Consider the following 14,562-nt stretch of genomic DNA (forward strand, 5'->3'; position numbering starts at 1 on the left):
GACTGATGTTTGGCTGACCCGAGAAGTGAGTGCCGAGGGTGGAGCCAGTGAGGTCAAGCATCTAAGTATCCGCTCTGAATAGCGTAGCCTCGAGGGTAAAACCCCATGTGGGATTAACAACTATTGTCTTGGCCAACCATAAGAATTGTGCTTGACTTATTTTAAACATTCAAAACATTCAAAACCAAACAACAAAACATTGTGTCTTTTATGTTTTCAAGTGTATGCAAAACATTTTTACATCAAACAACACACTTTTCTTGGAGAGTCTAAACACTTGCAAACATTGAGTCCTCATCAACATTGTGTCCTCTTGTCACGAAAAACAGTCAAACATTCAGATTTGGTCACAACTTCACAAATTGGAAAAATTTTACAATCCAGCAAACAAGAGCAATCAGTTTCAGAATTCTTGAGCTTCCTAGGTTGTTTCTCCAGGTTTTCATCTAGCATTCAACTTGTCTTTGGGTCTCACAAAGTCCATCATTACTTTACACCTTACATTACATTCACATTTGTCTAAACTTGAGTCAAAAGGTCACTTGCTTGTCCTCATCATACTTTGTCAACACACTACATACAATAACATTTTGCTAAGTGGTCCCTCATCAAGGTTTCTTACCTTTGGGTCTCATTTGGTCCTACTTAGAGTCAAGGTCAACTTACCTCATCAAGAGAAACTATCCTCTCTTTGGAAGTCACACCTACTCTACTACATACATACTTGGTCTTACACTTTGGACATTGCAAGTACACTTTAGACTCATTTACATTCCATTCAACTCTTGGTCTTCCATACTCTTTCCATTTTTCATCTAGTCTCTCACATCTTGGTCAATACCTAATTCATGGTTGAAACCCGTCTTCAAAAATCTAGGAGAGAAACTAAAGAGGCTCAAGAGTCCGCAAACATGAGTTCTTATGAGTATGACAATGAGATCTTTTTCAATTCTGATCATACTACATTACCTAACATGGATGTCTATAGAAACATCCCAAATGTTGAGAACATGGACACTATAAACAACAATGCTACACAAAATGACAATGTGGACAACTTTTCAATACATTCAGCAGATGTGGAAGAATCCATCATGAATCCCCATTTCAATCGATTGGTTGAGGAAATAATGAGGAGGGATAGACAATACTTCTTACAAATGATGGCACAAAGTGGAGCCAAGTGTGTAGGGGAAAAAGCGAGACTAGGTTAACATGCCCTAATCCTACCTTTTGACACACATTACGGAATACGAAAGAGCCTAGAGATATCGCACAATTGGCTACTTCTTTTTGTGAAAGAGAGAGCCACGGGATATCTATTAGGATTTCTATTCCCTTGTTGAAATTGAAAGATAAAATGATGCAAGTTCAATCCCTAACCTCAAAATGCAAGTAGGAACTAATGACAAGATTGCAAAATTGAACTTAAATGATGGAAAGCTGTAAACACAAGGATAAGACAAGAATGAAAATGCGTACCCGGAGTTAAAATCTGACTGAAAATGTTCGGGACGGGGGCGCGGGCGCCACTGTCCTGATTCTGCCCCTGAAACTGCTCCGGAAACTGCTGTTTTTGCACTTTGGAAAAAGCTGTCAAAAATGCTGAAAATGCTATCGGACCAGGGCGCCCAGCGCCCCTGTCCCAGGGACCAGGGCACCCAGTAGGGACTAGGGCACCCAGTAGGGACCAGGGCGCTCAGAAGGGACCAGGGCGCTCAGAAGGGACCAGGGCACCCAGCGCCCCTGTCCTGGCAGGACCAGGGCGCCCCACGCCCCTGTCCTGGTCTTTTTCTCTGAAATTTGGTGGGAAGGTCGGTCTCAGTCTGCTTCTTCCGGATCTGCAACCTGCGGCGTCGTCCGAGTCCCGAAACCTGCAATAATATCTAAAAAGGTGAAGGGGCGGCTATATAGGGTTTTGCCTTAGTCAAACCCCCGCTTCGGTGATTTCCACCTCCACGAATAGCCAAGTTGTTTTGTAAAATGTATTGTGTGTGCAGACCTAGTGTGTGTGCAAGGTCCAAAATGCAAGAAAGCAAACTAGAGCAACCTAGAAAGTAAACCCTAATTGCTTGTAAATGATGATGCAAATGCTCTAAATCAAGATGCAATGTGATCTAAAGCATGAATAAATGATATATCAAAGCTTATGTAAGGACATGAAAACAATATGAAATCATACCCAACCCTCAAGGGAGGAGTACAAGCCAATCTTCAGTCGGTAATCTCCTATTGTTCTTCAATGTCTTCCAAGCCCTAAATGGATGAATGAATGAATTTGATAGATGCTTGATAGAGTGATGTTGAATGTTGTTGAAGTCTTCAAAGATTTGCTCTTTCGCTGCCTATGAAGTTCCTGGAAACCAAAAATCGGATCCCTTCAAATGAGGAAAGAGAGCTTTTATGTATGAAACCCTAGGTTGTAAATTCGTATTTTGGCTGACCTAGAGATTGAATATCCCGCCAATTTCTTGGGGTTAAGCTTTATTTTATGATTGGATCGTGCTCCCAAAATTTCGGGAAAAATGTCCGGGACCATGTTGCACGGGCGCCATGGTCCCGACAACTTTTCACCAAATTTTCAGGGCCGTCAGATATGATGATTTTAGAGAGAATCCCGAAGTTACAGGTGATTTCGAGATGTTTTGACCCCCGAAATCAAGCCCCCAAGTTCAAAATAGGACCTAATTAGGGTTTTTGATTAAATGATGTATTGGAAGAATAAAATGAAAGGAGCACACTTTAATGAAAGGGCCCAACTTTATGATATGGGAGATGATAAAATAGGACCTTAGACCTAATTAATTTAATTAATTAAGTGCTAAAGGGGAAATGCAATGCAAAATGCAAAATGCGCCAAGGCGGGTGCTAAACTAGGTGTGAAATTGTACCACCCTAGCAAGTGCGTACAATTTACGACGCTACACCAAGATACCTCATGATTTTGACATGTCTCAAATAATGGAACATAGACCTTTGCAACAACCTCACTCCAATATGGATCAAAGGAGACCTAATAGTGGAGGAAGTGGAGGACCACATATGGTACCTGAATCACCATCAGCTTTGCTTCAAAAACCAGAGGTCCCACATACACATGGTCAAACATATGATACTCACCTTCACAGACCATTATGGAAGTCTTATGGAGAAAAATATGCTCAATCACATACCAATGCTAAGGATCAACCACCAAAGCAATGGGATATTCCAAGGCATGCTCAAAATTTGGACACAAGGAAACCTCATGTCAAATTTGGGGGCAACACAATAGAACATGACATGCCTGTAGAATATGGTATACATGCACAAAATAGATATGGTGTTCCTCAACATGAATCCATACCAAGTGGTCCATATACGCAGCATCATTATAGACCTCCTCCATATGAACATGTGTATGATCAATATCATCCATATATGCAACATGCACCTCCTCCAATAGGTACCTCAAACATAGGATATGGTCCAAGAAGTCGGTCTCCACCTAAGAGCAATTTGGAGCAACAAATCAGGGACTTACAAAAGAAAATGGAGGACATAAATACACCGAAGCCCACATACACAATGAGAGACATATGTCCTTATCCATTTGACAAGAGCATTCCAATGCCTCCTTTTCCTACACACTTTGTGACGCCTAAATTTGACAAGTATAGAGGAAAAGGGGATCCTAAGGCGCACATAAGACAGTTTTTCACAGCCTGCATTGAGGTAGCAGCAGAAGAGACATATTTGATGAGATTATTCCCACAAAGCTTAGGTGATCAAGCTATGGAATGGTTCACCCAACTTCCACCTGGTATTAAGTCATGGGGTGACCTAGCAGAGGCATTTATTCAACATTTCTCCTACAATATAGAGACAGACATATCAGTCACTACTTTGTGCAACACCAAGCAAAAAGAGGGAGAATCTTTTGCATCATTTTTACAAAGATGGAGAAATCTAGCCAGCAGATGCTCTTGTGAAATTCCACAAAAACAAATGGTAGAAATGTTCACCCAAAATGTTAACAAAGAGATTGGTTATGACTTAAGGAAAGCTTGTTTGTCCACCTTCAAGGACGTCATTGAAAAAGGCTTAGCAACAGAAAAGGTCCTAATTGAACAAGGAGTTATTAAAATATTCAAGGAAAACAAAGATGACTTTAAAGGAAAAGACAAGCCAAGATTTTGGAATAAAAACAAGAACACAGTCAATGAAGGTGTTGTCGATGCCAACACAGTGCGACCCAAAGTCATCTTTTCAGGATCAAGTTCTACAAACAATCAAGTGAATACTCAAACAACTTCCAGGTCACGAAGGAAGTACACTCCTTTGGGAGAACCACTTGAGTCAGTTTTCAAGAAGTTAGTGGCAAACAAGGTGATCACAATTCCAGATTTCCTGCCATATGAACCAAAGGTTAAACCAAATTGGTGGAATGATGATGAGTATTGTGAATTTCATAAGAGCAAGGGTCATAAGACAGGAAATTGTCATCGACTGAAGAACATCATACAGGATCTCATTGATAGAGGTGACATTGAGATTGAGGGACATTCGTCTAATCAAGAACATGAGATGTTTAAGGAACCATTCCCAAAACATGACAAGGGAAAAGCTAAAGCCACAGAGGATCAAACCAACTATACCAGAGCATCTTACAATTATGATTCAACTATTAATCACATTTCAATGGACAATTATGTCTCTACCATTATCATTAAAGACAAAGCGTCTGAGAATTCTACCCAGAGACCCAAGATTGTCTTAAAAGGTGTTGGATCTTCTTCCGAACCTACCTCTGAATGTCATGTTACAACTCGTCGAGGCAAAATCACTTTGCAAGGTGCTGCAACTAAAAACACAGCTTCTTCATCAACCAAACCTGAGTATGACCTTGTAGAACAGTTAGGGAAGACACCCGCGCTCATTTCAATCCTTGAACTATTACGCATATCTCCTGCACATAAAGCCATTCTTGACAAAATCTTGAGAGATACTGCTATTCCTACTGATCTAAATGTGGACCAATTTCAAGCCATGGTGGGATACCTTTCCATTCCACATTCACTTACATTCATGGAAGCTGATGACGCCTCTGTAAGTCAGCCGCATAATGCACCCTTACACATTGAAGCCTTCATACACAAACATAGAATCAAACGAGTCCTGATAGATGGAGGAGCAGGTCTAAACATTTGTACATTGAACACTATTAAACAATTGGGATATTCCGACAAAGCTGTGAATTCTACAAACAAAATCACCATTAAAGCATATGATGATGAAGAGCATTCATCCAAAGGCACAGTCACCTTACCTCTCAAAGTTGGGCCAGTTACAAAGGATGTGGTTTGTCAAGTCCTAGACCTAGATCTCACATACAACATACTCTTGGGACGTCCATGGATTCATGAGATGAGCGCAGTCCCATCTACATATCATCGATGTATCAAGTTCCCACACAATGGAGTTGAAGTGACCGTCAAAGCGGATCCAAATCCATTCATATATTGCAACAATCTGCAACCTCGGTCAGAAATAACAATTCCAGTCAATCGCGAAGCTGTTCCTTCATCGACATATGTGGATCCTGATTCCTTAAAAGCTTCTACATCCACACAAGCAGAGCTAAAAGAAAAGTTCAAGATTAAAGACCTAGGATGTGGTGAGTATATATTTCATGTTGACCAACTCCCATTATCTCCTAAGGTATTCTGTCAATAGGAACAACCTACAAACAATTTGCAATGCCAAGGAATTGGGTGTGAACCACCTAGTGTTGTGGCTACTAAGTCTGAATGCAAATCTCCTCCAGTGGTGCAAGCAACTCTTGATATCAATAGTCCTAAGAATGGTTCCAACAAAGAATCTATTGAGTGTATCACCAAACCTCTTGAGAACTCACATAGCTTTACCATATCATCCACTCATTCCATTTCCACTCCTCTCCCAGACTTGGATCAACAACAATTACAAAAGCCCTCACTAATCGGGGATCACAAATCAAGCTTTGAAAAGAAAAATCTAAAAGTCAAAACTAAAGAAAAGTCCTTTAGTCCAAATCAAAATCAAAAGCTATTGGACTCTACAAAAATCAAAGTCAAGGATAAAAATCCTATGAAGCAAAAAGAGAAAGAGTTGATCTCCCCTAATATCAAAATAACTGGGGGCAAAAGTTCTAAAATTTCAAGTCGAAAAGCATACTTGTTGATCCTAAGTCTCCATCATGCTATCCTACTTTCACTTCTCCATCACTTATCCACTTGTTCCACACATCCTTTCCCTTCTGATGATACATCATGGATCTTTAATGGAACTTCCTCAAGGGAATTTGTTATCAGGGATGCCCAAACTTCTTCAGGTGACACGCATACGGGCCTGTGTAGTCCACACACTAGTAATTCTATCTCAGTTCCTTTATCAAGGAAGATAGTCACTCGAGCTACACATCATTCAGTCAAAGAACAATGCAGCTACAATCATAAAGTCAAGCCTCGTACATTTGAGGTAGGCGATTTAGTTCTCAGAGAAAATCCCAAAAATCAGCAAGACAGAGAGAAGAAGGGCAAGTTCGAACCAAATTGGCTTGGTCCTTACATCATTACAGCAGCATATGGATCTGGGGCATATCAGCTCTCAACTACAGAAGGTGAACCTTTGGAGGATCCTATCAACAGCATGCAGCTTCGCAGGTTTTACACATAGCTCTTCAGAGTATCCTAATTCAAAAAATACAAAAAAATCAAAAAAATTCAAAAATACAAAAAAAAAAAAATTTATAAAACAAAAAAATTGTTACTTGGTGAAAACTTGGCAAACAGGCGCCTTGTGGCACAAAAAACATTGAAAAATCGAAAAAAGTAAAGAGAAATAATTTCGTCCAACGGTGAAAACCACTTCGGTGGCGCCCTGGGCAAGTACCATGGTGAAAACTAGGTCACCAGCGCCATGCGTAGAGACATTGCTCCTCCCTCCTTCAGGATTCTCTTTCATCATTTCACTTTGCACACACTCACAGCCTATTCGTTCATAATAAACTTACCCATTCCCATCATGGCTTGTTATTGATCTACCCAAGATTGGTTAGCCATTCATAATAAACATTCCTAAACCTCCCTTTCCATCCATAATAAATCAGATCCTATCTGTGGCTAAGGCAAATCCTACGTCTAGTGATGGGTGTGGAACTAAGAACATCACATGTTTCGAGGAGTACAGTTTCTTCCAGCTTCCTTCAGTCTATTCACGCACAATCCGCAATAAAGCAACATTTGCATCATAGATCCGCAATAAAGTTTCGTCTTCTCCGCAATAAAGTATCAGTTTCATGGATTCAGTCAATTTCAGATGAGACAGCAAAAACAATGGGCTTCAACAAATCAAATCTTTCAACAGACTCAGACAACATTATGGTTCAGTGCTATCTATCCTTTTGTTGAAAGTAAACATTGTGACCACAATCAAATAAGACTTATACAGGTGACAAGAGACACTAAACTTGAGGACTACAGTGGGTGTTGGTGTCGAGTCTTGGTTTTCTTTTGATTTTATCTTTCTGGTGACATGTCTTTTAGCTTTTCCAGGATGTCTTTGACTAGAGATTCTATCTCCAGGATGTCTTTGACTAGAAAGGCGAGGATGGGGTATCGTCACCTATTTGTATTTTCTATCTGTGGATTGTCTCTTAGTAATGCTATGACTTGTCTAGTATGAATTGGGGCATTCCTTGTTTGCGACTGTCTTATCTCCATGCAAACAGGTACAATGACTTTTTGAGTCGAACATATGCCTTGATTGTCATAACCTATTTTGCCATAATAAAGCTCAATGATGATAACGCACAAGAAGCTCTTTCACTTTCATATCTTCTGTCTTCCATCCCCCTTTCTTGATTGACTTCCATCGTCCTTCTCGAGTCCGTGTAGCCTACTATCACATGATTGAGTATAATGACACACCAAAAATATTTGCATTTCATGTAGTTGCACCTGCATTACCACATATAAGCATTTCATACATACATATAGATATCACAACTGCATCACATCCTGCACACAACACCTGTTAGCACAATTTACATTTGCATTATCATATTCATCTGCATTACATACATTCACATTTGCATCATGCATACACATATAAAACATAAACGAACAAAAAAAAAAAAATATTGCATTGCATCATATACATATTTGCATCCATAGCATATAGCATCACATAAGATCATCTCATCACATAGGTACACATGCATATAGTTGCCGCAAAGATGAATCATCTCATTTATATATATATAAAGTGTCATGATACAATGATGTCAAAATCATATGGCTACAATCACCCGCAGGTGTCTATATCATTATACAAAATGGTACAAAACTGATACAGAGGAACTCACTGATCACTCCTGCCAACACTATTGGTAGTGCTAATTCTATCCATGTCATGGTATCCCATGCCACGTGTCCCACCCTCATCTCTAGTCTTGGATCCTAGAACACTCGTCTAAGGGCATCCCTGTCTCCGTCTCGATCGTACGGAATCAGCTCCCCATCAATCGGTATCCGCATAATCCTGTACACATCCTCCAGGGTGACTGTCATCTCACACATCAGTAGATGAAACGTGCACGTCTCAGAGTTCCATCTCTTAGCCAGCGTAGTCAGCAGTCCCATGTTCACCCGAAACTCAGGCACATATAGCACATGTCTCAAATCCATCTCCTCGATAACGGCTCTGTCCTCGGCTGTCAACTCAGGTTGCAACCTCTGAGTAGACGGGAATCTCTCCCGTGACTTCAGCATCGGCAAATACTCCTACAGTCAAGCAAATCAATCATGTCAGTTATAGTGGCATTCACTGTTCATCACAAAATGCTACTTTTTATCTAAATGCATATGGCTATCTACCCTAGTGACACTCACTGTTCATCACAAAGTGTTGCTATTTATCCTAGTGGTACTCACTGTTCATCACAAAGTACTACGTGTGTGACACTCCCTGTTCATCACAAAGTGTTACTCACATTTGCACTCCCTGTTCATCACAAAGTGTTGCTCATATTTCAGTACTCCCTGTTCATCACAAAGTACTCTATCTTGGTACTCACTGTTCATCACAAAGTGCCTTGATTTATCCTAGTCTTCCTAGAGGACTTGCTTGAGTGTATCCTCTCAACAGCTTATCCAATCGACAGCATATGTTCATCACAGAACTACCGATTTGACCTAGAAGATGCAAATTCATACTTTTCAAATGCAAACGCGCTTACATGACATAAACGCGCTCAAAGACTGCATAGACGCGCCTGAACAACACAGACACGCCTACCTGACACAGACGTGCCTATGCTTTGCATAGACGCGCCTAGTTGACATAGACGTGCCTTCTTGGCATAAACGCGCCTGAATAGCACAGACGCGGTCGCAATTGACGCAGACGCGGGTCCAGACATAGACGCGCCTAGCACAAACACAGACGCGCCTGGCACCAACGCAGACGCGCCTAAACGTTTTTTGACAGTTTTTGGACCCTTGTCTAAGCGCATTTATTACCCTATTCGACATGCATTAATGACAAAATTAAATGCGTCAAAGTACAAGGAGGTTTGGCGGTACTTACCGACTCTCCTACCTCTGCTGGCCTCTGGAATCGGCGAATGCGGTCGAATCTATGAGTGAAAGCCATCGCTGCTGACTGCTCCTGCTCTATTTTCGCTCTGCAATATGCTCTTGTGGATGCGTGGATGACAATGAGGATGTATTTTCCCCCGTGGTCTATCTTATAGCCTACCCTAGCCCGTGCCTTCATTTCCCGAGTCAGTCTTCATTATCTCGTGACTTTGTCACTTTATCCGGTCAGTCCATTCTAGCCTTTCTTTCTTATCGAGAGATTGTCTGCGATCTTTTCAGATATTTTCATCCAATCTCTCGAGGGGGCATATCATTCCCATTCTGGGGCAACTCTGTATCAGTTCATATTATCTTCTTTGAAACAACGCAACAACCCGCATTGTCTCAAAGAGGGGCAAAATGTAGACACCTAAAATTGTCATGTCTAATTAAATAAATATTTTATTTATTTAATTATCTAAGCTTAATTCTTCTATTAATTAAATAAATCTTTATTTATTTAATTAATTCATTTATCCTCCTCTAGCCTTATTTCTCATTTAAATAAATACATTTATTTATTTAAATTATCCTTTTCCTAAATTAAATAAATATTCTTATTTATTTAATTATCCTACTTCTTCTATTAATTAAATAAATCTTTATTTATTTAATTAATTCATTAGCCTTTTCTACCCATGACACATGTCATTCATCTCTTAATTCATACACTACCTACCCCTTTCATTATTTTATTATTTCTTTTACCTACCCTCTAATCATAGCCGACCTCCTTTTACACCTCTCAATCTTATCCCTCCATTTCATATAGTGTCTTCTATATAAGGAGATGTTTCCTTCATTATCAAACCCTAATGAACTAATGAGCTAACTACTTGATCAATTGACTACACTACGATCCTACTTGCAACCACATTCTGTTCTTTGTTGAGCTCTTGTGCACATAAAATCTGAGAGCAAATATATCAAGCAAGATCAATGGAGATAGGAAGAATGGAGATCAAAACCCTATTGGACATGTGATGGTATAATCTTTGTGATTTCATGTGATTTGCATTGTCTTAGGTAATCTTCATATGTTATGGTGGATCTTTGTTGATTGTTAGGCTAGGGTCTTGTGGTTGAATTCATTTAGCCTTTCAATATTGTTATCATTGTTATCCATTTTCACCATATACACAAACAAAAATGTTGTTCGGTGTTGGATTCACGTCGGGTTCACCAAATGATGCTTTGCAAAATGGACAAGTGTTATATTAAAGCCTGTGGTGATATAACACACAAAAACACAAAAAAAAACCATTAGTGTTGATCAACCAAAAACTAATCTAAGCAGGCATATCAAAAGAGACACTAAAAACATGCTAAAGTTTTTAAATATGGAAGTAAATACCACAAGACATCTCCAAACGCCTTTTAACATGCTCTTAGCTCCTTCTCCTTTGTTCCTCTCCTCTCCAAGTTCCAAATTAGTATAGCTCTCAGCAGCTTTTTGCACTATGGATGCTTATGGAGGTTCAAGATTGAAATGTTTTAACTATGCTATGCAAGTGTAAAACAAACTAATTAGACATGGTATGAAAATGAACTAAGATTTATTTTAGTCCAAAATGACAATATATGTAATTTATGCTAAATGCTCTCTAAAATTCACTATAGATTAAATGCATACAAGTTTTCAGGATTATGACTATGAATGCCAAATGCTTGAGGCTTTGAAAATGAGGAATGAGAGCTCTATTTATATTGAAAATAGGGCAATGGATGGTTGAGATTGAGTAATCTCAACAAGGGTCAGGATTGAATGATATTAAATCCATGTGATGGCTTTCAACCCAATCCCACGATGACAAGTGTCAACATGAGATAGGTTGAGAGGAGAGGGAATAAGCATTAAATGCTTGACATGACTTGAGAGTTAACTCAGGAGTTAAGGTCAAGGTTGGGTTGAGTGAATAAATTCTTTATTCAAAGAATGAAGTCTTTATCCAATGGATAAACTCTTGTGCAAAGGTAAAAGGGATAACCATGGTCAAAGCAATAAATGCTTGAGGAGACACATGAGTCACATGAGGGTTGAGTTAGGGGTTAACCATAAATGGTCATGTAAGAGCCATTAATGGTTTGGAAGACTTTAGAGGTTAAATTGTTGAACACACAAAGCATTAAATGCTTTTCAAAGACTTTGAAGTCTTTGAGAAGTGACTCCAAGTTTCTTAGGAATGTGACAATAATTAGGGGATGGATTAGGCTAATTAGGAAGGGTTTAGAAGAATCTAGAAGGGGGTTAGGATTGCAAGTGGGTTTGGTGGGAGAATGCAAGTGGGAGGAATTTTGGGATTTTCAATTAAAATAAAATCATTTATTTCAATTAAATGGTGTAATTTGCATTTGGGTAGATATTCAAATAAATATTAATTTATTTAAATGAGAAAAAGGAAGATAAAACATTAAATGCTTGAAGACTTTGAGGGAAACCATTAAAGGCTTGAGAAGACTCTAGAAGGAAGCCATTAAGTTTGAAGACTTTAAGGGAAACCATTAAAGGCTAGAGAAGACTCTAGAAGGAAGCCATTAAGTTTGAAGACTTTAAGGGAAACCATTAAAGGTTTCAAGTGGGCGAGGATAAATAGGATTTTAAATAAATAATTTATTTATTTAAAATAGTTGTGCAGCTTGCATTTGTAGGAAAATGGAAGTGGGTGGAGGATAAAGGTGATTTAAATAAATGTTAATTTATTTAAATGTGAGAGATGGGATTTTGGGAGTTTTAAATAAACATAAATTTATTTAAATGTAGGAGAGGATTTAATTAAACAAATATGATTTATTTATTTAATTAATGGTTTTAATTTGGTTAAGTGAATTAAATCAAATAAATTGAATAATTTATTTAATTAATAGGAGAAGAGGGTTTAGATGAATTAATTAAATATTAATTTAATTAATTATTGATTGATGGTCAAATAATCAAATAAATACTAAATATTCATTTACTTAAGTGGACAGATTTATGTGACTACACATGGAAACCTCATTCATGCACCAGCATAGGGTCTTCAACCTATTACATCACCATGGCCATTTTCACAATGGGGGTTAGATCTAGTTGGTAAAGTCAATCCTACTTCTTCCAATGGGCACAAATTCATTTTAACAGCTACTGAGTATTGTACTAAATAGGTTGAGGCAATTCCCCTTACATACACCACTAGTAAGGAAATAGAAAAGTTCATGCTTAATTACATTATCTATCAGTACATGATTCTAATGTGCATAGTGACAGAGAATGGATGTCCATTCAAAAATAAAGAAATGAGATAATTGTGTGAAATTTTTTAAATACAACAGAGATTTGCAACACCATATTATCTGCAAAGCAATGGACAAGCAGAGACAACAAATAACCAGTTTGAGTATAGCAAGAGTTGTTCTAAGCGATAACCGATAACTGACCCATATCTCTCTCATCTGAACCAAGCTTTTATGTGATGAACCATTCATCATCTCTCTCATCTAACCTTTGTTTGATGTGATGAAATGCCCGAAAAGACAATATTGAAGATCCTAAAGAAATTTGTCACTGACGCAGGACAAGACTGGCATCTCCAGTTAAATCTCGCTCTTTGGGCTTATAGAATAGGAGTACGCACTCCTATAGGAGCAACATCATATTCCTTGGTCTATGGTACAGAAGTGATACTACCTATTGAAATAGAACTATCGTCTTTAAGAGTCTCCTTAAAAAACATCACATCAGAGGAAGACTATCGGGTTGTAAGATTACAAGAGCTTGAAACGCTCGATGAAAAGAGACAAACTACTTTCAATCATTTACAAGGTTACTAGAACATATTGAGAAGGAGTTACAATAAACAAGTACGCCCATGAAATTTTGAAGTGGGTGATCTAGTTCTCAAGGAGAACCAAAGGAACCTAGCGGAACAAGAAAAGCTAGGGAAGTTTGAACCTAACTAGATAGGTCCTTTTATCATAACAATGGTTATAGGAAATGCAACATACAATTTGGCTACCATGGAGGGAGATCCACTCCCTGACCCTATGAACAACATGCACCTTAAATGGTATTATATCTAAGGGCTAGGTTAGTTTAGGTTTTACTTTCCGCATTGCATACAATTTTTATTCAAAGCACTACATCTAATATAGATTCTTTTTCAAATGTATCACATTCAAAAATTTCATAGCTTAAATTTCTGCATTAGCATATAACAACATCAATAAAACAAGGCAACTGTCCAAGTTTATCATCCATTTGCATTCAATTTTTCAAGGGTCATCTTCTTTCTTAGATATTCAAACATGAAGTCTTTGAGGTCCTAAGGTCATTCATTTTCAACATTACCTTGTGACAACGCTTTACTTATGGTTGGGTAGTGATTTCACTATTTGAGACTTGTTAACCCAAAATCTATCAATTGCTATATCTCAAACACATTAACAAAATCTCTAATTCATTCGAGACACCTAGTTGATCATATGACTAGTGAAAAATCTAAAATTCTACTTCAGTGTCGTAATTGTCATACCCAAGTAGGTTTCATTACTTACAAGTCAAGATAAGAAAATAAAAAAATAAAAAGTGCCATGCGAGATATTCATCTCAAGGCAAAAGAGAAATGATATATAACTGAAATATCACACATAAAAAGTGCGACAAAAAGCTTGACTATGGGAACATGCGAGTAACTCCATCAGGGTTGTGAACGCCTACTGACAATGGAGCAATATTTGAAAAATTACAGTCTATAACCTCATCGGAGCTCTAAAAGCTTGTTGGCAGCGAGGCTCTATTCGGGATACTTTTGAAGTCAGAATAATCCACGTAGCTAGTCATATAGGATGCTAAGGAGCTTTAGTGAACACAAGAGCGGGAATTAACTCATTTGCACACACATGGGTGAAAGAAGATCAAAGTTTC

The sequence above is a fragment of the Cryptomeria japonica genome, chromosome 8, assembly GCF_030272615.1.
Source record: "Cryptomeria japonica chromosome 8, Sugi_1.0, whole genome shotgun sequence".
NCBI lineage: Eukaryota > Viridiplantae > Streptophyta > Pinopsida > Cupressales > Cupressaceae > Cryptomeria > Cryptomeria japonica.